We start from the raw sequence: 21648 nt of genomic DNA, 5'->3' as shown, positions 1-21648 counted from the left end.
CCCGCCCCCGCATCCAGCTCCAGTCCCACACCAGGTCCTAGCTCCCCGCCCTGCCGTGTGTTCACCATCCCTCCAGACTTGCCCCTCTCTGAGGATGAAAGATCAGTCCTCAGCAGAGGTCTCACCTTCGTTCCCACACGTTCTCGGGTCAATGAATTCAATACACGGAGTGACACCGAACAATTCTTCCGCCGCCTTCGCCTCCGTGCCTTCTTCTTCAATCAAGACTCTCGCCCACCTTCTGACGACCCCTTCTCCCACCTCCAACACACCCCTTCCACCTGGACATCCCGTGCTGGCCTCCTACCTGCCCTCGACCTCTTCATAGCAAACTGCCGCCGCGATATTAACCGCTACCTGAACTCCCCCACCCCTCCCACCCACTCCAACCTCTCACCCTCGGAACGCGCAGCCCTCCACTCCCTCCGTTCCAACCCCAACCTCACCATCAAACCAGCTGACAAGGGAGGCGCAGTAGTAGTTTGGCGTACTGACCTTTACACCGCTGAGGCCAAACGCCAGCTCGCAGATACCTCCTCCTACCGTCCCCTTGACCATGACCCCACCCCCCACCACCAAACCATCATCTCCCAGACCATCCATAACCTCATCACCTCAGGGGACCTCCCATCCACCGCCTCCAACCTCATAGTCCCACAACCCCGCACCGCCCGTTTCTACCTCCTGCCCAAAATCCACAAACCTGACTGCCCCGGACGACCCATCGTCTCAGCCTGCTCCTGCCCAACCGAACTCATCTCGGCATACCTCGACACGGTCCTGTCCCCATTAGTCCAAGAACTCCCCACCTACGTTCGTGACACCACCCACGCCCTCCACCTCCTCCAGGATTTCCGCTTCCCCGGTCCCCAACGCCTCATCTTCACCATGGACATCCAGTCCCTGTACACCTCCATCCCCCATCACGAAGGACTCAAAGCACTCCGCTTCTTCCTTTCCCGCCGTACCACCCAGTACCCTTCCACCGACACCCTCCTTCGACTGACCGAACTGGTCCTCACCCTGAACAACTTTTCTTTCCAATCCTCCCACTTTCTCCAAACAAAAGGAGTAGCCATGGGCACCCGCATGGGCCCCAGCTATGCCTGCCTCTTCGTAGGGTATGTGGAACAACCCATCTTCCGCAACTACACTGGCCCCACCCCCCATCTTTTCCTTCGCTACATTGATGACTGTATCGGCGCTACCTCGTGCTCCCACGAGGAGGTTGAACAGTTCATCCACTACACTAACACCTTCCACCCCGACCTCAAATTCACCTGGACAGTCTCGGACTCCTCCCTCCCCTTCCTAGACCTTTCTGTTTCTATCTCAGGCGACCGAATCAACACGGACATCTACTACAAACCAACCGACTCCCACAGCTACCTGGACTACACCTCCTCCCATCCTGCCCCCTGTAAAAACGCCATCCCATTCTCCCAATTCCTTCGTCTCCGCCGCATCTGCTCCCAGGAGGACCAGTTCAAAATACGTACAACACAGATGGCCTCCTTCTTCAAGGACCGCAATTTCCCCCCCGACGTGGTCGACGGTGCCCTCCACCGCATCTCCTCCACTTCCCGCTCCTCCGCCCTTGAGCCCCGCCCCTCCAACCGCCACCTGGACAGAACCCCACTGGTCCTCACCTACCACCCCACCAATCTCCATGTACAGCGCATCATCCGCCATCACTTCCGCCACCTCCAAACAGACCCCAGCACCAAGGATATATTTCCCTCCCCTCCCCTATCAGCTTTCCGTAGAGACCACTCCCTCCGCGACTCCCTTGTCAGATCCACACCCCCCACCGACCCAACCTCCACTCCCGGCACCTTCCCTTGCAACCGCAGGAGGTGCAACACTTGCGCCCACACCTCCCCCCTCACTTCTCTCCAAGGCCCCAAAGGAAACTTCCATATCCGCCACAGATTCACCTGCACCTCCACCCACATCATCTACTGCATCCGCTGCAGCCGGTGTGGCCTCCTCTATATTGGGGAGACAGGCCGCCTACCTGCGGAGCGATTCAGAGAGCACCTCTGGGCCACCCGGACGAACCAACCCAACCACCCTGTAGCACAGCATTTCAACTCCCCCTCCCACTCCACCGAGGATATGCAGGTCATTGGACTCATCCACCGCCAAACCACAACAACCCGACGGTCGGAGGAGGAGCGTCTTATCTTCCGACTGGGAACCCTCCAACCGCAGGGGATGAACTTGGACTTCACCAGTTTCTTCATCCCCCCTCCCCCCACCTTGTCTCAGCCGGATCCCTCCAGCCCGGCACCGCCTTCCTGACCTGCAGTCTTCTTCTTGACCTCTCCGCCTCCACCCTACTCCGACCTATCACCCTCACCTTGACCTCTTTCCACCTATCACATTTCCAACGCCCCTCCTCCAAGTCCCTCCTCCCTACCTTTTATCTTCTCCTGCTGAACACACTCTGCTCATTCCTGAAGAAGGGCCTGTGCCCGAAACGTCGAATCTCCTGTTCCCTGGATGCTGCCTGACCTGCTGTGCTGTTCCAGCAATAAAGTTTCAACTTTGATCTAGTTTGAACCATCTTCATCAACGACCTTCCCTTCATCAGAAGTGGGGATGTTTGTCAATGATTGCACAATGTTCAGCATCATTCACAACTCCTCAGACACTGAAGCAGTCTGTGTTCAAATACAATAAGATCTGGGCAACATTCTGGGTTGAGCTGATATATTCATGTCACATAAATGCCAGGTAATGTCCATCTCCAACAAGAGAGAATCTAACCATCCACACTTGACATCTAATAGTATTTTCATCACTGAATCCCCCACATCCTAGATTCACAATTGACTAGAAATTGAACGGGACTTGCCATGGTAATTATCAAGCTACAAGAGTGGGCCAGAGACTGGGGTTTCATGGCAACTAACTCACCCCCAACCCATCCCCAGGCCTGCCCGCTATCCTTTTCTAATACTTATTCTTTCGTTGGATATTGTTGTCATTTATTGCCTATCACTAATTTCTCTGAAGTGGTCATCCACATTGCTGTGGATCTGGAGTCACATGTGGGTCAGGGTGGCAGATTTCATTCCTTGCAGGGAATGAACCAACTGGGTTTTGATTAGAGTGGTGCTGGAAAAGCATAGCAGGTCAGGTAGCATTCGAGGAACATCCTGATGTTCCTGCTCGATTTTCCTGCTCCTCGGATGCTGCCTGACCTGCTGTACTTTTCCAGCACCACTCTGACCTTGACTCTAATCTTCAGCATCTGCAGCACCCACTCCTGCCCAGCTGGGTTTTGATGTCAATTGACAATGGGTTCATGATCACCATTACTGAGATTAGCTTTCCATTGCCAGATTTCTTAATAACTTGCACCAAAACGCAGCAGTGAGCAGCGTGACAGAATATTTGATTTGATTTATAATTGTCACATGTACCGAGGTACAGTGAAGTACAGGCAGGTCATAGTGTACAAAGTGCTTAACAGTAATAGAACAGAGTGAGGAGTCCAATGTAATGGTTAAAGAGAAGGTGATAAAGAGCAAGATCAACACTAAATTTAAAATTTGAAAGGTCCATTCAGAAGTCTAATAAAAGTGGCAAAGAAGCTGTTCTTGAATCTGTTGGTATGTGTGTCTAAATTTTTGTATCTCTGCCTGACGGAAGAGGTTGGAAGAGATTATAACCAGGGTGGGAGGGGTCTTTAATTTTGGTGGCTACTTTCCTGAGGCAGCAGGAAGTATAGGTGGAGTCAGTGAAGATTGGCTTGCGTGATGGTCTGGGCTGTGTTCACAACTTTTTGTAGTTTCTTATGGTCCTGGGAAGAGCAGTTGCCATACCAAGCCATGATGCATCCAGATAGAATGCTTTCTACGGTGCGTCAACAAAACTCGACATTTTGGGCAAAAGCTAATCCTGAGCCTTAGATGAATGCTCTGGGAGCATGGTTTCAAATTTAACCATGGCAGATGGTGAAATATGAATTCAGTGAAATTCTGGAACAAAGTTTTAGCCTAATTGTAACCATTATTGATTGTCATGAAAACTCAACTGGATGGCTAATGTCCTTCAGGGAAGGAAATCTACCATTGTCACCTGGTCTGGCCTACATGTGATTCCAGACCCACAGCAATGTGGTTGACTTCTTACTGCCCGCTGGGCAGTTAGGGATGGGCGATAAATGCTAGCCTAGCCAGTGATGCCCATATCTGAGGAACACACTTTTAAAAGACCCTTGACCACCAATGATCAATAGCAGCGATGTGTACTATCTACACGATGCACCAAAGATCCTCAGATACCCACCATCTAAACCCATGAACACTTCCATCTAGAAGGATAAGGGCAGCTGATACATGGGAACACCAACACTTGCAGATTCTCCTCCAAGCCACTCACTATCCTGACTTGATGTGGAGGTGCCGGTGTTGGACTGGGGTGGACAAGGTCAGTAGTCACAGGACACCAAGTATAGTCCTACCTCACCCAAAGAAGGGGCAGCGCTATGAAAACTTGTGATTTCAAATAAACCTGTTGGACTGTAACCTGGTGTGTTGTGACTTCTGACTGAACCCTGACTTGGAAGTATATCGCTGTTCCTTCAGTGTCAAGAGTAAACCTTTCATTTCGAGCTGGGCCAATCGCATATGATGGCGGGAAGCATTTCTTCGCACAATGGGATGGGGTTAAAATCTAAAATATTCTTGAAGCTGGGGATCAGTACAAAATTTCATAACTGTGATTGATAGATGTTTATTCTACAGGATATTAAGGGTTCTAAACCAATGTAAGTAGATGCACTTAAAGTACAGACGAGCCAAGACCTAATTGAATAGCCTCCTCTTGTTCTGATATTCCATGGTATCTTTATACTGGCTTCAACCTGAATGAGACTCAGGCATTGCTGTACTCTTTCATGACATACCAACAAAAAAGTAAATCTGCCTCTAGATAACAAGAAGGTGAATTCGGGCTCAGTATCTCAGTTCTCTGGCAGCCAAGGGGGGGCTGACAATGGTGTACACCCAGTTTGAGCAGAGACTATATTGATCATTCCTCTGAAGAAACCCAGTGTACTGTAATCAAACTCACTGATGGTGGGCGGCACGGTGGCACAGTGGTTAGCACTGCTGCCTCACAGCGCCAGAGACCCGGGTTCAATTCCCGTCTCAGGTGACTGACTGTGTGGAGTTTGCACATTCTCCCCGTGTCCGCGTGGGTTTCCTCCAGGTGCTCCGGTTTCCTCCTACAGTCCAAAGATGTGCAGGTTAGGTCAATTGGCCATGCTAAATTGCCCGTAGTGTTAGGTGAAGGGGTAATTGTAGGGACATGGGTGGGGGTTGCGCTTCGGCGGGTTGGTGTGGACTTGTTGGGCCGAAGGGCCTGTTTCCACACTGTAAGTAATCTAATCTATAAAGATAGGAAGAACGGAAGTTATGAGATGGGGCAGAAAGAGCCTACAAGGGGCTGTAGACAGATTAGGGTTAAGCGAGTGGGCAATAATTGAGAGGTGAAAATCTGGTCAAATGGTCATCCCTGTCAATTGTTGTACAAACCCATCTGGTTCCTCAATGCCCTTTTCAATAAGGAATATCTGCTGTCATTACCTTGTCTGGCTTAAATGTGACTGTAGACCCACAGCAATGTGTTGGCTCTTAACTGTCCCCTGGGCATATCGAGATCCTCATCCTCCAGGAGGTTGGCACATGGGCTGCCCTCTTTCACTGCAGCCCACGGGTGACTCACCACACAGAGCTCTCCTCTAAAATACACACAGTGTCCGAGAGGTGGCTCAGACATTGTCTGCCTCAGTCAGTAGAGTGTAGGTCTTGGGTATCTGAATGCACAAAGACTTAAAGGGGAGTGGGTTGGGGTGACCATAAGGGGTTTGCTGGGGTAAAGCTGTGTGATCATACTTGTCAGAGTGCCACTCTGGATAGTTACAGCAGTGCTGGTTGAAAAGTGACCCAGTGATAATTCACAGAACACATCATCCTTTTCAGTTCATTGCTGGTCCCTTCTCTTATCGTGCAGGTATTTTGGAAGTGGCTGTGAGTATATCAGGGGGAGGTGGAGCACTCAAATACAAAGCGTGATTGCTGATAGCCAGAGACTGAGTGTTGAGAGTGTGCTGCATTGAGTGGTGTTTGAGGTTGGTGCTGTGCACTGGCTACACGCTGGCATTTGGAGATGCAGGTACTTGGCTGTTTTGTGAGTTCATCCCACTCTCTGTAGTGATGCAGCCAGCTCCTCAGGAGCCAAAGTCTTTGCATTGACTCTGTGGCTACTTGGTAAAGACAATGACTGGAAACCAGATTCTGGTTTAGTGGTGCTGGAAGAGCACAGCAGTTCAGGCAGCATCCGAGGAGCAGTAAAATCGACGTTTCGAGCAAAAGCCCTTCTTTTGCCCGAAACGTCGATTTTACTGCTCCTCGGATGCTGCCTGAACTGCTGTGCTCTTCCAGCACCACTAATCCAGAATCTGTGGCTACTTTCACCCATTCCCTTCTCTGGATGGGCTCTTCGGGAAACCCCGTCCTCCCTTCCGAATTGTCACATCAGAGAACCTGGGAAGTCCCCCTCTAGCTTGCTGTTCCATTGGCTCGGTCTCAGACACATCGCTGACACCATTCCAGAGCCTGCTGGTGCCAGAGTACTTTCATTGGCACCTGCCTCTCTCATACCAGAGCCTCCTGCTGAACATACAGCAGGTTGGCAGCATGTTTGGCACTGGGTGGCTCACTACAGTTATTGGCATGAGAGAACAGTGTAGCATTTGATAAAACCTGCATCACGTGCAGGGTAATCACACCTTGAGTTCCCCACGCCCGAGAAACAACCATATCAATTTCTAACCTTTTAAATCTCAGCATTTACCACATCCAGGAGGTCGGTTGGGCCATTTCTTTGCTCGGTCTTCAACTGAAGGAATTCATTCTAATTCCATTTCTTGACCTTTCCTTTTATCTTTGTATATATTTCCTCCTCAAATTCTCCCCCATGGATGGTAATGTGTTCTCCATTGAAATAGCCTGCCATGTAAATAAAATTCTTTTCATTTTCCCCCCTTTATGTGATTTGCAGTTGTCAGTCCATGCCCCCTTGTTATTGATTTTATAACTAACAGCAAATATTGTTCATAATTCAAATAATCTCTAACATTGCTTTAACTATCTCTTTTTCAGTAACCTTTAATAACCCTGTCAGTTCAGGTTTGGAGGTAACTATTTCTAGCGTACAGCAATGCCCCTCCTGCTGTTGTACCCTGCTGGGTTTTGGACTGTCTCTCAGTATTCAGTTGCTCATCTTTGCTTCTCTGTGCACTGGGGCCTGGCCAAAACACCACTTTCTACTGGCAAAAGTCCATTGCTGCACTGTTCTGTGAATCTGTAATGGCCTCGAATTATCTCGGTGTTTCATGAAGTCTATTTGCTGGAGAGCATACTAATTAGTTTTGGAAGAGGTGACTGAATTGTAAAGTTCTCCATCCCTGAGGGTGCACCTTATGTTGGGGCTGGGTCTGTTGTACTAACGAGACGGTGTAAATTCTTTTACACAAGAGAGTAGTACTTGCCTACAACGAGATGCCAGGGGAGGTGGCAGAAGCAGATATGATAGCAAACTTTAAGTGACATTTAGACAGTCACATGAACAGATATGGAATAGAGGGACAGGGACTGTGTGCAGGAAAATGGTATCATGGTTGGCACAGACATGATGGGCTGAAGGGCCTGCTCTTGTGCTGTACTGTTCTGTGTAACTGCCCAAGACTGATTACAAAGATTAGTCAATAATGCCACTGTAGTTGCATCATGTGATTACTGCATTGGAGGAAAACCATCTAGTGAGGGCTCTTGTGGTACAGTGGTAGTGTTCCCACTTCTGGGCCTGGGGGCCTGGGTTCAAGCCCTGCTTGCTCTCAAGGTGTGTAATAGTCACTGACTGAACAAGTTGGTCAGGAAAATATCGAGGTAGAGCCTGGCCTTTATTTGTCTAGCAAGTCTTACACTCTAGTATCTGGCCTGCCGTTCATTGGCAGAGGTGAAACCAGACAGTGAATTATGAAGCTAGTCACGAATCCTTTCCTGAAGAATCAGTTTATTTACTGAATGCAGCCATATCTCTTCTGCCTACTCACTGAGGAGGATCTTTTGCATTCAGAGGATGCTGATTCATTGCAATTCTCTATCCTCCAGCACCATGACGGCTCAGTCAGAGAGTATATTCAAGGCTGGGTTTGATAGGTTTCTGACAAGGCCAATATTTGTGGCCCATCATTTATTCCCCCTGAACTGAGTGACAATGTCACAGAGCAATTACGTGTAAACCACTGAAATAACTACAAAGGCCAGTATCCCTTCACCAAGTCATCCTTTATTTCAACGTGCATAGTACATGACACTAACCCAGCTATGGTGAACAAACACTCCTGTTTATTTCCTTTTTCTTCCACGGACTCCACAGCGCCACAACACTCCTATTCTTTTTTTTATCTTTTTGTGATTAAAACAGTGACCATGAGCCTTTATTTTTTCTTTTTTTTCTTTTTCTTTTTTTTTCTTTTTTTTTCTTTTTTCAGACCTGCCCTCCTTCCTCCGTACCAGGTGAAGTTCCTGTATTATTATTATTATTTTTTTTCTTTTTTCCCACACTACCACCTAAGTGCGGTAGTGCTTATTTTTTTCCCCAGCACCCATGGTGTGTGTGTGCAGGTGTGAGACACAGTGAGAGACACAAAGTGCACGAATCTTTATTCAAATTCCACCACCAGGAAGATAGGAAAACACCCAGGTAGCCAGTGACAAACACTGCCCTTCACATCAAAGGGCAGTGCTGTGTGATCAAAACAGTGAAGGGGAGGGTAGGGACTAAATCAAAATAGAGTTGGAGGGAGAAATGATGCACTCCACTCCCTGCGGCGCCCACCTCTCCCTGAACAACTCCAGGGTGTTGGTCGACACCGCGTGCTCCTTCTTCAAGGACACCCGGGCTCTAACGTAACCACGGAAGAGGGGCAGGCAGTCGGCCCTAACGACCCCCTCCACGGCCCGCTGCCTGGACCTATTGATGGCCAGTTTGGCCAGGCAACACTCCTGTTTATCTCTGTCAGCCAGGGCTCCCTGATTGGGCCAGGTTAACAGCCCCAATTTTCTATGAGGTCTGACCTTGTTGCAATCACTACAACCATATGACAGTGGGTGTGGAGTCACCACTGCAGATTTCCTTCCCTAAAAGATATTAGTCTCCCAGATGTGATTTTGCGACAATGATTTTATGGACGCAATTAGACTAGTTGTTAATTCCAGATTTATTAGGAGTGGCCTTTGTTTATAGTCCAATGACATTACCACTTTGACACTGTCTTTCCCATTGTAATGTAACTGTGATGCACTCCTGTCTGATCATTTCAGTAGCATTCTCCTCACCACATCGCATCCATTCCTCTGTTTGTCCGGTAATTGGGATGCACCATGCTCACCAAACTGTCTCAGTTTCTGTTTCTGTTTATGGAATGGCGTTGAGGTGCCACCTCTGGCACAGTTGCTGGCACATTGATATCAGCCAGAGTCAACTCCCATTCCAAATACTTCCAGCTGCAAACCTAGACTGATACCGACAGTGCACCATCCTTTGCTGAGGCATTCACTTCCAGGTCCTGTCTGCCCTCGGGTTGGCCATGGGCTATCCCATTGTTCTATTTCAGATCCGAGCTGGCGCATTCTGCCTGAGATCCAGCTCCTTCAGGTACAACATGTGGTGGGCAAGTAGAAATATTCAAGAGGCTTCAACAAATTACCCGGCACTGAAAAAAAGAGGTACATTAATGGCATAGTATATATTTGTAAGGACTGAAGTAATATTATAGTTGTACATGATACTGAAACTGGGGAGTGAGGGGTTGTTCTAGGCAGTTCATTACAAGAAGGAAATCTGACAAAGAGAGGAAGAAGGAAGCGTTTGCATTTAGATAGCACCTTTTGAGGTCACAGGTTAACCCCAAGGGGTTTACAGCCACTGAGTTACTTGTAATTTGTACACAGCAAGCTCCCACAGATGGCAAGAAGTTAAAAAGCCAGAATGTCTGTTTTCACTGATGCTGGTTGAGGGTTAAATATTGTCTGGGTCACTGGGGAGAACCTATTTATTTTTCTTAAAACTGAAATTAGACTCTTTTATTGGGAGGTGAGACAGAGCCTCAGTTTGATAGCTTGTGGACAGGTGGTGCCATAAACAGTGCAGCACTCCCTCAGCCATAGATTATGTGCTCAAGGCTGTGGTGTGTGACTTGAACCTTCTGACTCACTAAGAACAACAATCTGGTTTTTATATAGTAAGGCGAGAGAGAGAACTGCTACTGAGCCACAGCAGACACCTCCATCCCAGAATTAGCTTTTGGATAAACAGAAGAGAAACACTGGTGAGAAAGGCTGGCTTCAGTTTTTATTGTCTTGGCCTCAGTTCAACTGCGTTAAAACAATTTCTGCTGCAGGACTGCAGATTCAGAGCCTCTCAAGAAACATAGGATGCCCAATGTGTAGAAGCAGGCCAGTTAGCCCATCGCTGCACACTGACCCTCCGAAGAGCATGCCACTCACACCCACCCCCCTACCCTGTCCCTGCTTTTCCCAAGGCTAATCCACCCACTATGCACATCTTTGGACTGTGGGAGGAAACCAGAGCACCTGGAGGAAACCGACACAGACAATGTTCAAACTCCACACAACAGTCACCCAAGCGTGGAAACAAACCCAGGTCCCTGGCTCTGTGAGGCAGCAATGTTAACCACTGAGCCACCATACTGTACCGGTAGTTTCAGGAACACTGACACTGTGAAGAATAGGAGGGCCCAAGTCCATTACTGATTGACTGGGAGAGATTGTGTCATGAAGTCATATGTCCAGCTCTGCTCCTTCAAAGGTTTCTCTAGTTAGTTTCACACCCTGGCCTTTTCCCCATACAGTCATAGCACCTACAGCACGGAAACAGACCCGTTGGTTCAACTCATCCATGTCAACCAGATATCCTCAATTAATCTAGTCCCATTTGCCAGCACTTGACCCATAATCCCTCTAAACCCTTCATATTCATGTACCCATCCAGATGTATTTTAAATGTTGTAATTGTACCAGACTCCACCACTTCCTCTGGCAACTCATTCCATCCTCTGTGTGAAAAGCTGCCCCTCAGGTCCATTTCAAATCCTTCCCCTCTCACCTTACACCTATGCCCTCTAGTTTTGGACTCCCCCCACCCTGGGGAAAAGACCTTGGCTGTTCTCCTTGGCTCATCATGAGTTTATAAACCTCTATAAGGTCACCCCTCAGCCTCCAACACTCTAGGAAAAATAGCCCCGGCCTACTTAGCCTCTCCCTATTGCTCAAACCCTCTAAACAGTTCTTTTTTTATTTAAACATTTTGAGTATTTATCTGATTTCATTTTTCCACCACTCTTTCAGATAATGCGTTCCATATCACAAGTTTAGAATTATTTTTAGAATCCCTACAGTATGGAAACAGGCCCTTTGGCCCAATAAGTCCACACTGACTCTCCGAAGAGTTAAGCCACCCAGATGCACATCCCTGTCGCTCTACATTTACCCCTGACTAATGCACCTAGCCCATACATCCCTGTACACTATGGTAATTTAGCACAGCCAGTCCACCTAATCTGCGCATCCTCTCCCCTCTGATTTTTTCTTGCCAATTATCTTAAATCTGTCCTTTGGTTACTGACCCACTACCAATGGAAAAGAAAGAGATTGGTTCTAATTTACTAACAGATGAAATGTGCTTAGAATATACTAATTTTGGTGTATATGTATTATACTTTGCTGTATAATGAAAAAGCTTGTTACAACCCACTGGGATAGTGCACTTGAAATTAAGCCTCACTCTTCCCAGATTCATGACAAATGTGAAGGTTTAATGAAACTACCAAAATTTCCAATCTGCCTCTGACTGACTGCTGTCCAGGATAAAAGCAAAACACATCAGGTTCTTTCAGTAGCAATCAAAAGTAACTACTTATTTGGAACACTCGTAACAAGAAGAGGATTTTTAATTTGAGTATCTTAAACTCTACCAGCTTTGAAATTCCTCCCCCTGATGCACGCGCACAGCCACACAAAGAAAAATAGACAAATATTATGAGTGTAGGTGAATAAAATATAGATAGAGGGACACAGGTCTGTATAAAACAGTCCAAAATCACAAAACGTGGTTTCACAATCCACTGTCGTTCGTCAATGATGCCTCAATGTTATCTGCACAATGACGATACATCTTTAGTTTCCTGATTGCTTGGTTGGATCATTTCCTTTTGGTTATTGGAATTTTTTTCGTTCAGCATTTTCCAATGTCATTTTTCCTGGTCTTTCAACAGAATTGGGAAAGTAATTTTTTCAGAGCAAGAGAGAGAGAAAGCTGTTGATCATGCAAATTGCTGGGGCTGAAAGAGCCAATCAAAAACTGCTTCTAGGCAGAGTTGTGCTGAACAGAGATTAGATTAGATTAGATTCCCTACAGTGTGGAAACAGGCCCTTCGGCCCAACCAGTCCACACCGACCCTCCGAAGAGTAACACACCCAGACCCATTTCCCTCTGGCTAATTGACCTAACACTATGGGGCAATTTAGCATGGACAATTCACCTGACCTGCACATCTTTGGATTGTGGAAGGAAACCCACACAGATAAGGGGAGAACATAGCAAACTCTACACAGACATTTTCCCGAGGCTGGAATCGAACCTGGTACCCTGGTGCTGTGAGCCACCATGCTGCAGAAGTAGTATTGCTTTGCCTGGGAACAATAACATGCATGCATTGGTTAGCTTCATTTCTTCTTCCAAAGCTGTAAATAAATCTTTGTACATTCTCCCCGTTTTTAAAGCAATGTTCGCTTTTTCTCAATTTTCTGTCCTTAGTCCAAAAAGTAAAAAGATGTGGTCTTTTACCAGCTCTATTATATATAATCAATGCAATATCTATGGAGTTACATACACCGTACACAAAATAATGTACTTTAGTGTTCCTCTCTCTCCAGAAAAGCTTAAATGACTATTTCTAGAAAGGTCACTCAATTTTTGTTTTACATTTATTCAAGGAGCTCTGGGTGTCACTGACTAGGCCAGTATTTAGTGCCCATCCCTAATTGGCCAGAGAGCAGTTATGAGTCAGCCACATTGCTGTTGGTCTGGAGTCACATGCAGATCAGAGCAGGTAAGGATGGCAGTTTCCTTCCCTAAAGGATATTAGTGAACCAGACAGTGTGGGTGGTAGGGGTTGGGGTGGGGGGGGGGGGGGGGGGGGGGAGTGACCCTAAGGATGCACATGGTGTGATGGTATTGCTGTGGTCCAGGTTTCATTGCATGGCATGGAAGTAGGCCATTTGGCCCACTGAGTCCACTTTGACCCTCCAAAGAGCATCTGAGTCAGACCCAAACCCTTCCCCCCACAACCCCACATTTCACAATGCTAACCCAACTAGCCTGTACATCCCTGAACAATACAGACAATTTAGCATGGCAGTTTCCTTCCCTAAAGGGGTGAACCCTTAGTGAACCATATGGGTTTTTCCCAACAGTGGTCATCTTTAGATTACAAATTCGAAATTTTGTTTTTTTTTAATTGGATCTGTTGTGGCATGATTCAAACCCAGATCCCCAGAATATTACCTGGGTCTTTGGATTAACAGTCACGTAATAATACCAGTAGGTCATCACCTTCCCTTTGTGCCTGCTATTGCAAGGAAATTGACACCACTATCTCTCTGTGCACGTCACACTGCAGCTGGATTTGAACCTGGATCTAACCCGTGGAATCCCTATGCTGGGAACATCCAGATCAATACTGTAGAGTGACCACCTCATGCACAAGCATCTCTCACTTCTGTAAGTGCCAAAGGCACTTTGATCAGCCTTCCAATTCTTTCAAAACTAATCCGACAGAGCGTTGAGATGAACCTGCATTGGCTACAGCAATTTATCATGCATGTTCATTGTTTAATGGTACCTTTGCCGGTATCTCCTGTGATCTGAACTCTCCATTAGCAATTGAGCTCATCTTTATTAATTGCTACAAGCTCAGTACCTGTTAATCTGGTGTTGTGCACTGATTTAACAGCTTTAAAAATCCCTGGTTAATAATTGCTTAGCACATGATCAGCCCTTGGCTGCATCTTCCTCTGTCATGTTTCAGACAAGCATCCGAAGGCTTTGCAGATTGGACAGAGAATCCTTGTTTTTACCTAGAGAGAAATCAGTTTAATTACATTGATCGACTGGGCACAGAGAGTACAGATGGCAATGCATCATGTTCCCACATTCAATTATTTGGAATACTGGCATCAATTAAACACTCACACTTGCCGCAGAATGTGAATACTTGACGGTAAAGAACATTTTGTCTCTAATCGGTGAATTGGCCCATTACTGTCTCCTTGACATTGTTAAATCACTTCCAATGGCAGGAAAATTATGTAGTTGTGAGACTGAAATGGAAGAGATTCACACAACCACATTCAGTGGGTACGGAGGGACTGTCTCACAAGGAGAGATTGAGTAGATTGGTCTGTAAACATTGACGTTTAGAAGAGTGAAAGGTGACCTTATTGAAATGCACAAGATTTACCAGGGAAGATGCAGAGAGGTTGTTTTCCCTTATGCAAGAGTTTGGGACCCAGAGCACACATCTCAGAGTAGGGAGTCACACACTAAAGTCAGAGGTGAGCAGGAGGTTCTTATCTGAGGGGAGTATATCAATGGCATTCTTTAGCATGGAGGGTTATCGAGGCTGGGCTGTTCAGCATATTGAAGGCCGCGATTGATTACAAATTCTGTTTATGAGGGTATCAAGGGTTATGGGAGATAGAGGCAGGAAGGTGGCGTTGAGGATTATTAGGTCAGCCATGATCTCATCGAATGGCAGAGCAGACTCAATGGGCTGAATGGCAAAAGTGAGGATTGCAGCTGCTGAAGATCAGAATCTAGGTTAGAGTGGTGCTGGAAAAGCACAGCAGGTCAGGCAGCATCCGAGGAGCAGGAAAATTGACATTTCAGGCAAAAGCCCTTCATCAGGCATGGGCTGAATGGCCTGGTTTTGCTTCTATGTCTTATGGTCTGACCTCCAACCGATGGTGACTGTGTTGCGGGTTCAGTGGATTGTAAGTAGAGTTCAACTTTGCTAGTCTGCCAGGTAACATACACACCAGGGACGCTCAACCCATGTTGGCAGAGGTGGCTAGGACCCGAATATTGCCTGCCTATTTTGATGATCCAACTGGTCACCTCCTGCTGGCAGGACCTGTGGGCTTTGCAGTAACTGGCACTGTCATTGGAAAGTAAAGGGTGATGGGTTGCCTTTGCCTGTGGGAATGTCAGCCAGGAACACTCACCAGGTTCTACCAATCCTGAGACGTCATCCCAAAACGCAGTAGTACATTTCAGAGCTACACTGGTTGACGAGCCATTTTTAGGCTGAGGTTTTGAACAGAGGCCCTACTCCTTTCTCATGCCCATACTGCTGAGTTTTTCCCAGCATTCTCTGTTTTAATATCTGGAAATCCAAAGCTGAAATTGGGTGAAAGTGACCATGAAGCTATTGTACAGACCCAGCTGGTTCCATGATGCCCTTTAAGTTGGGAAATCTCCCATCCTAACCTGGTCTGGCCTGTACATGACTTCAGTCAAACTATGATGAGCTCAGTACCTAACTGCCCTTTGAAATGGCCTAAACAGCTGGGCCATTCAAGGGAAATATTTTATACCCATCTCAAGCCAGAAGCATGAAATTGACACTAATACTTTTCTTGATAATAGGCTTGGTGGCAGAATACAGCACTACACAGGTGTTCAACCACCAAGACAGTCTCTCTTTGTAAATGCACTAAGTACTGACTTAAATAACATTTCTGCCATTAATCTTAACAATGTAATCAACATATCATGAACAAACTGGGTGAAGAGATAAGTGGCAACATTACTAGTGGGGCCCACATCCTTGGATTGAGCAGAAATTTCCTCAGGACTGATCTTATGGGGAGACGCAGTGGCTGAGCCCAGGATATGTGCTGACAAACACCTCATCTTCTGCTTCGGAAGCCAACAATCACACGGCCTCAACATCGATTTCACCAGTTTCCAAATCTCCCCTCCCCCCACCTCATCCCAGATCCAACTCTCTGACTCGGCACCACCCTCTTGACCTGTTCTACCTGTCCATCGTCCTTCCCACCTACCCGCTCCACCCTCCCCATCGACCTGTCACAATCACCTCCTACCTTCGCCTACCTATTGCCATCCCAACTACCCTCCCCGCCAGCCCCACACTCCCATTTATCTTCTTCCCCCCCCCCCCAGTTCCGATGAAGGGTTAAGCCTGAAACATTGACTCTCTTGCTCCTCAGATGCTGCCTGACATGCTGTGCTTTTTCTAGCACCCCACTTTACCGACTCTAACTTCTCCTGCATCTGCAGTCCTCACTATCTCCGAACTCTCTCCCTACCCAGCCTTGTGCCTGTGCTCCATGGAGTATCCACTTCTGGCCAGTAGTCCCATTTCCTGTGTGATATTTATCAAGAACTTTGTGAAGGATCAAGCCTGAACTGCCTGTAGTAGCAGAAACCAGCTCCATATCCACTGGTGTTGAATTATGGATTGTCATTCACACACAGGCTAGGCCTCAGGCATTCTTTATTAAACCTTTACATTCATGTTCTCTGCTCATGGTTTTGATCACCTCCCTCATAAAGTCCACTTTGATGATCTGGATCGTTCTCAGTTTTATCTCTGAATATCAGCCGCTAAGCTATGCTTGAAGGAAGGCAAGGGAGATGTGGTATTCTTACATGATGTCCGGACATGTGGCCAGAGAATGGACTGGATTAGTAATACTACCTGGATTACTCCTGGTGTTACAGGCTAGTGAGGGTAGGAATAGGAGGATAGAGCAGATGAAAGCGTGACTGAGGAGCTGGTACAAAGGAGAAGATTAGATTAGATTCCCGACAGTGTGGAAACAGGCCCTTCGGCCCAACAAATCCACACCGACCCTCTGAAGAGTAACCCACCCAGATCCACTTCCCTCTGACTCATGCACCTAACACTACGGGCAATTTAACATGGCCAATTTACCTGACCTGCATATCTTTGGACTGTGGGAGGAAACCGGAGCACCCGGAGGAAACCCACGCAGACACGGGGAGAATGTGCAAACTCCACACAGACAGTCACCCGAGGCTGGAATTGAACCCGGGACCCTGGTGCTGTGAGGCAGCAGTGCTAACCACTGAGCCACCGTGCCACCCATCGAGTTCACATTTTCGGATCATTAGAATCTCTTTTGGGGTAGAAGTGACTTATACGAGAAGGACAGATTGCATCTAAATTGGAAGGTGACTAATATACTGGCAGGGAGATTTGGTAGAGCTGCTTGGGAGGATTTAAACTAGTAAGGTGGAGGGGGGGACCCAGGGAGATAGTGAGGAAAGAGATCAATCTGAGACTGGTACAGTTAAGAAAAGGAATAAGTCAAACAGTCAGGACAGACAGGAACAGAGCAGAGAATAAGGTCGGACTGATAAATTAAACTGCATTTATTTCAATGCAAGGGGCCTAACAGGGACGGCAGATGAACTCAGGGCATGGTTAGGAACATGGGACTGGGATATTCTAGCAATTACAGAAACATGGCTCAGGGATGGGCAGGACTGGCAGCTTAATGTTCCAGGATGCAAATGCTACAGGAAGGATAGAAAGGGTGGCAAGAGAGGAGGGGGAAGTGCCGTTGTTGATAAGGGATAGCATTACAGCTGTGCTGAGGGAGGGTATTCCCAGAAATACATCCAGGGAAGTTATTTGAGTGGAACTGAGAAATAAGAAAGGGATGTTCACCTTATTGGGATTGTATTATACATCCTCTAACAGTCAGAGGAAAATTGAGAAATAAGTTTGGAAGGGGATCTCAGTTATTTGTAAGAATAATAGGGTGGCTGTGGTAGGGGATTTTAACTTTCCAAACATAGACTGGGACTGCCGTAGTGTTAAGTGTTTAGATAAAGGAATCTGCTAAGTGTGTACAAGGAAATTTTGTGATTCAATATGTGGATGTACCTACTAGATAAGGTGCAAAACTTGACCTACTCTTGGGAAATAAGGCAGGGCAGTGACTGAGGTGTCAGTGGGGGAGCACTTTGGCGCTAGCGAACATAATTCTATTAGTTTTAAAATAGTGATGGAAAAGGATAGACCAGATCTAAAAGTTGAAGTTCTACATTGGAGAAAGGCCAATTTTGACAGTATTAGGCAAGGACTTTCAAAAGTTGATTGGGTGTGGATATTCGCAGGTAAAGGGACGACTGGAAAATGGGAAGCCTTCATGTGATAACGAGAGTTCAGCAACAGTATATGCCTGTTAGGGTGAAAGAAAAGGCTGGTAGGTGTAAGGAATGCTGGATGACTAAAGAAATTGAGGGTTTGGTTAAGATAAAGAAGGAAGAATATGTCAGGTATAGACAGGATAGATCGAGTGAATCCTTAGAAGAGTATAAAGGCAATAGAAGTATACTTAAGAGGGAAATCATGAGGGCAAAATGAGGACATGAGATAGCTTTGGAAATAGGGTTAAAGAGAATCCAAAGGGTTTTTACAAATACGTTAATGTCCAAAGGGTAACTAGGGAGAGAATAGGGCCCGTCAGAGATCAGCAAGGCAGCCTATGTATGGAACTGCAGGAGATGGGGGAGATACTAAACAAGTATATTGCATCAGTATTTACTGTGGAGAAGGATATGGAAGATATGGCTTGAAGTGTGTATACTTCAATGCAAGAAGTATACGAAATAAGGTAGGTGAACTTGCAGCGTGGGTTGGTACCTGGGACTTCGATGTTGTGGCTATTACGGAGACATGGCTAGAACAGGGACAGGATTGGCTGTTGCAGGTTCCAGGATTTAAATGTTTTAGTAGGGTCAGAGGTGGGGGTAAAAGAGGGGGAGGTGTGGCATTGCTTGTCAAAGATAGTATTACAGTGGTGGAAAGGACGATGGATGAGGACTTGCCATCTGAGGTAGTTTGGGCTGAGGTTAGGAATAGGAAAGGTGAGGTCACCCTGTTAGGAGTCTTTTACAGGCCTCCTAAAAGTCCTAGAATCATTGAAGAAAGGATAGGGAAGGTGATTCAGGAGATGAGTGACAGTAATAGGGTGGTTGTTATGGGGGACTTTAACTTTCCTGATATTGATTGGGAAAGCTATAGCTCAAGTTCGTTAGATGGGTCAGTGTTTGTTCAATGTGTGCAGGAGAGTTTCCTGACACAATATGTAGACAGGCCAACAAGAGGTGAGGCCATACTGGATTTGGTTCTGGGTAACGAACCAGGCCAGGTGTTAGAATTAGAGGTAGGTGAGCACTTTGGGGACAGTGACCATAATTCGGTGATTTTTACTCTCGTGATGGAGAGGGATAAGTGTGTACTACAGGGCAAGAGTTATAGCTGGGGTCAGGGAAATTATGATGCGGTGAGGCATGACTTAGGATGTGTGGCTTGGAAAAGTAGACTCCAAGGCAAGAGTGTAAATGATATGTGGAGCTTGTTCAAGGAGCAACTATTGAGTGTCCTTGATAATTATGTACCTGTCAGGCAGGGAGGAAAGGGTCGTGCGAGGGAGCCATGGTTAAATAAGGAATTGGAATCCCTTGTTAAATGGAAGAGGGCGGCCTATCTCAAGATGAGACGTGAAGGTTCAATTGGGGCGATTGAGAGTTATAGGGTAGCCAGGAAGGACCTGAAGAGAGAGCTAAGAGCAGCAAGGAGGGGACATGAAAGGTCCTTAGTCGGTAGGATTAGGAAAAACCCTAAGGCTTTCTATAGGTATGTTAGGAATAAAAGAATGACTAGGGTAGGAATAGGTCCAGTCAAGGATAGTAGTGGGAAGTTGTGTGTGGAGGCGGAAGAGATTTGGGAGACACTGAATGAATACTTTTCTTCAGTATTTACTCAGGAACAGGGCATTGTCGTCGATGTGAATACTGAGTCACAAATAAGTAGAATGGATGGCTTTGAGGTATGTAGAGAAGAGGTGTTGGAAATCCTGGAAAAGGTGAAAATAGATAAGTCCCCTGGGCCTGATGGCATTTATCCTAAGATTCTCTGGGAAGCAAGGGAGGAGATTGCAGAGCCATTGGCCTTGATTTTTATGTCCTCTTTGTCGACTGGAGTAGTGCCAGAAGACTGGAGGATAGCAAACGTGGTTCCCTTGTTCAAAAAGGGGAGTAGGGATAACCCTAGTAACTATAGGCCGGTGAGTCTCACTTCTGTTGTGGGCAAAGTCTTAGAGAGAATTGTAAGGGATAGGATTTATGCACATCTGGATAGGAATAATGTGATCAAGGATAGTCAGCATGGTTTTGTGAAGGGCAGGTCGTGCCTCACAAACCTTATTGAATTCTTTGAGAAGGTGACGAAGGAGGTTGATGAGGGGAAAGCGGTAGATGTGGTATATATGGATTTTAGTAAGGCGTTTGATAAGGTTCCCCATGGTAGGCTACTGCAGAAAATACGGAGATATGGCATTGAGGGTGAGTTGGAGGTTTGGATTAGGAATTGGCTGGATGGAAGAAGACAGAGGGTAGTAGTTGATGGCAAAGTTTCTTCATGGAGTGCCGTCACTAGCGGTGTTCCGCAAGGATCTGTTTTGGGACCATTGCTGTTTGTCATTTTTATAAATGACCTGGAAGAGGGGTTAGAAGGTTGGGTGAGCAAGTTTGCGGATGATACGAAAGTCGGAGGAGTTGTTGACAGTGAGGAAGGATGTGGCAGGTTACAGCAGGATATAGAGAAGCTGCAGAGCTGGGCAGAAAGGTGGCAAATGGAATTCAATGTAGTTAAGTGTGAGGTGATTCACTTTGGGAAGAATAACAAAAAGATGGGGTACTGGGCTAATGGTCGGATACTTGGTAGTGTGGATGAGCAGAGGGATCTTGGTGTCCATGTACACAGATCTCTGAAAGTTGCCACCCAGGTAAATAGTGCAGTGAGGAAGGCATATGGCATACTGGCTTTTATTGGTAGAGGAATTGAGTTCCGGAGTCCTGAGGTCATGATGCAGTTGTATAAGACTCTGGTGCGGCCGCATCTGGAATATTGTGTGCAGTTTTGGTCGCCATACTATAGGAAGGATGTGGAGGCACTGGAACGGGTGCAGAGGAGGTTTACCAGGATGTTGCCTGGTATGGAAGGAAGATCGTATGAGGAAAGACTGAGACACTTGGGGCTGTTTTCATTAGAGAAAAGAAGGTTTAGGGGTGACTTGATTGAGGTGTACAAGATGATTAGGGGGTTAGATAGGGTTGACAGTGTGAACCTTTTCCCGGGTATGGAGTCGGGTATTACAAGGGGGCATAGCTTTAAATTAAGGGGGGGTAGATATAGGACTGAAGTTAGGGGTAGGTTCTTCACTCAGCGAGTCGTAAGTTCATGGAATGCCCTGCCAGTAGCAGTGGTGGACTCTCCCTCTTTATGGGCATTTAAGCGGGCATTGGATAGGTATATGGAGGATAGTGGGTTAGTATAGGTTAGGTGGGCTTGGATCGGCGCAACATCGAGGGCCAAAGGGCCTGTACTGCGCTGTATTCTTCTATGTTCTATATAGAATGTAG

The 21648-nt window shown here is 46.7% G+C and overlaps 1 protein-coding gene across 1 annotated transcript in view; it reads left to right on the top strand.

The window, feature by feature from the left end:
- Positions 1 to 21648, top strand: part of LOC122564163 (protein spinster homolog 3-like) — a 255278-nt gene that overhangs the window by 202351 nt on the left and 31279 nt on the right. The gene's annotated exons all lie outside the window — the stretch shown is intronic.

This window comes from Chiloscyllium plagiosum, unplaced genomic scaffold, assembly GCF_037043375.1.
Source record: "Chiloscyllium plagiosum isolate Xiang-an unplaced genomic scaffold, Cpla_swu_hap1 HiC_scaffold_31, whole genome shotgun sequence".
NCBI classification, from domain to species: Eukaryota; Metazoa; Chordata; class Chondrichthyes; order Orectolobiformes; family Hemiscylliidae; genus Chiloscyllium; species Chiloscyllium plagiosum.
The sequence above is the reverse complement of the archived record's forward strand: the minus strand, read 5'-3'. Positions and strand labels throughout refer to the sequence as shown.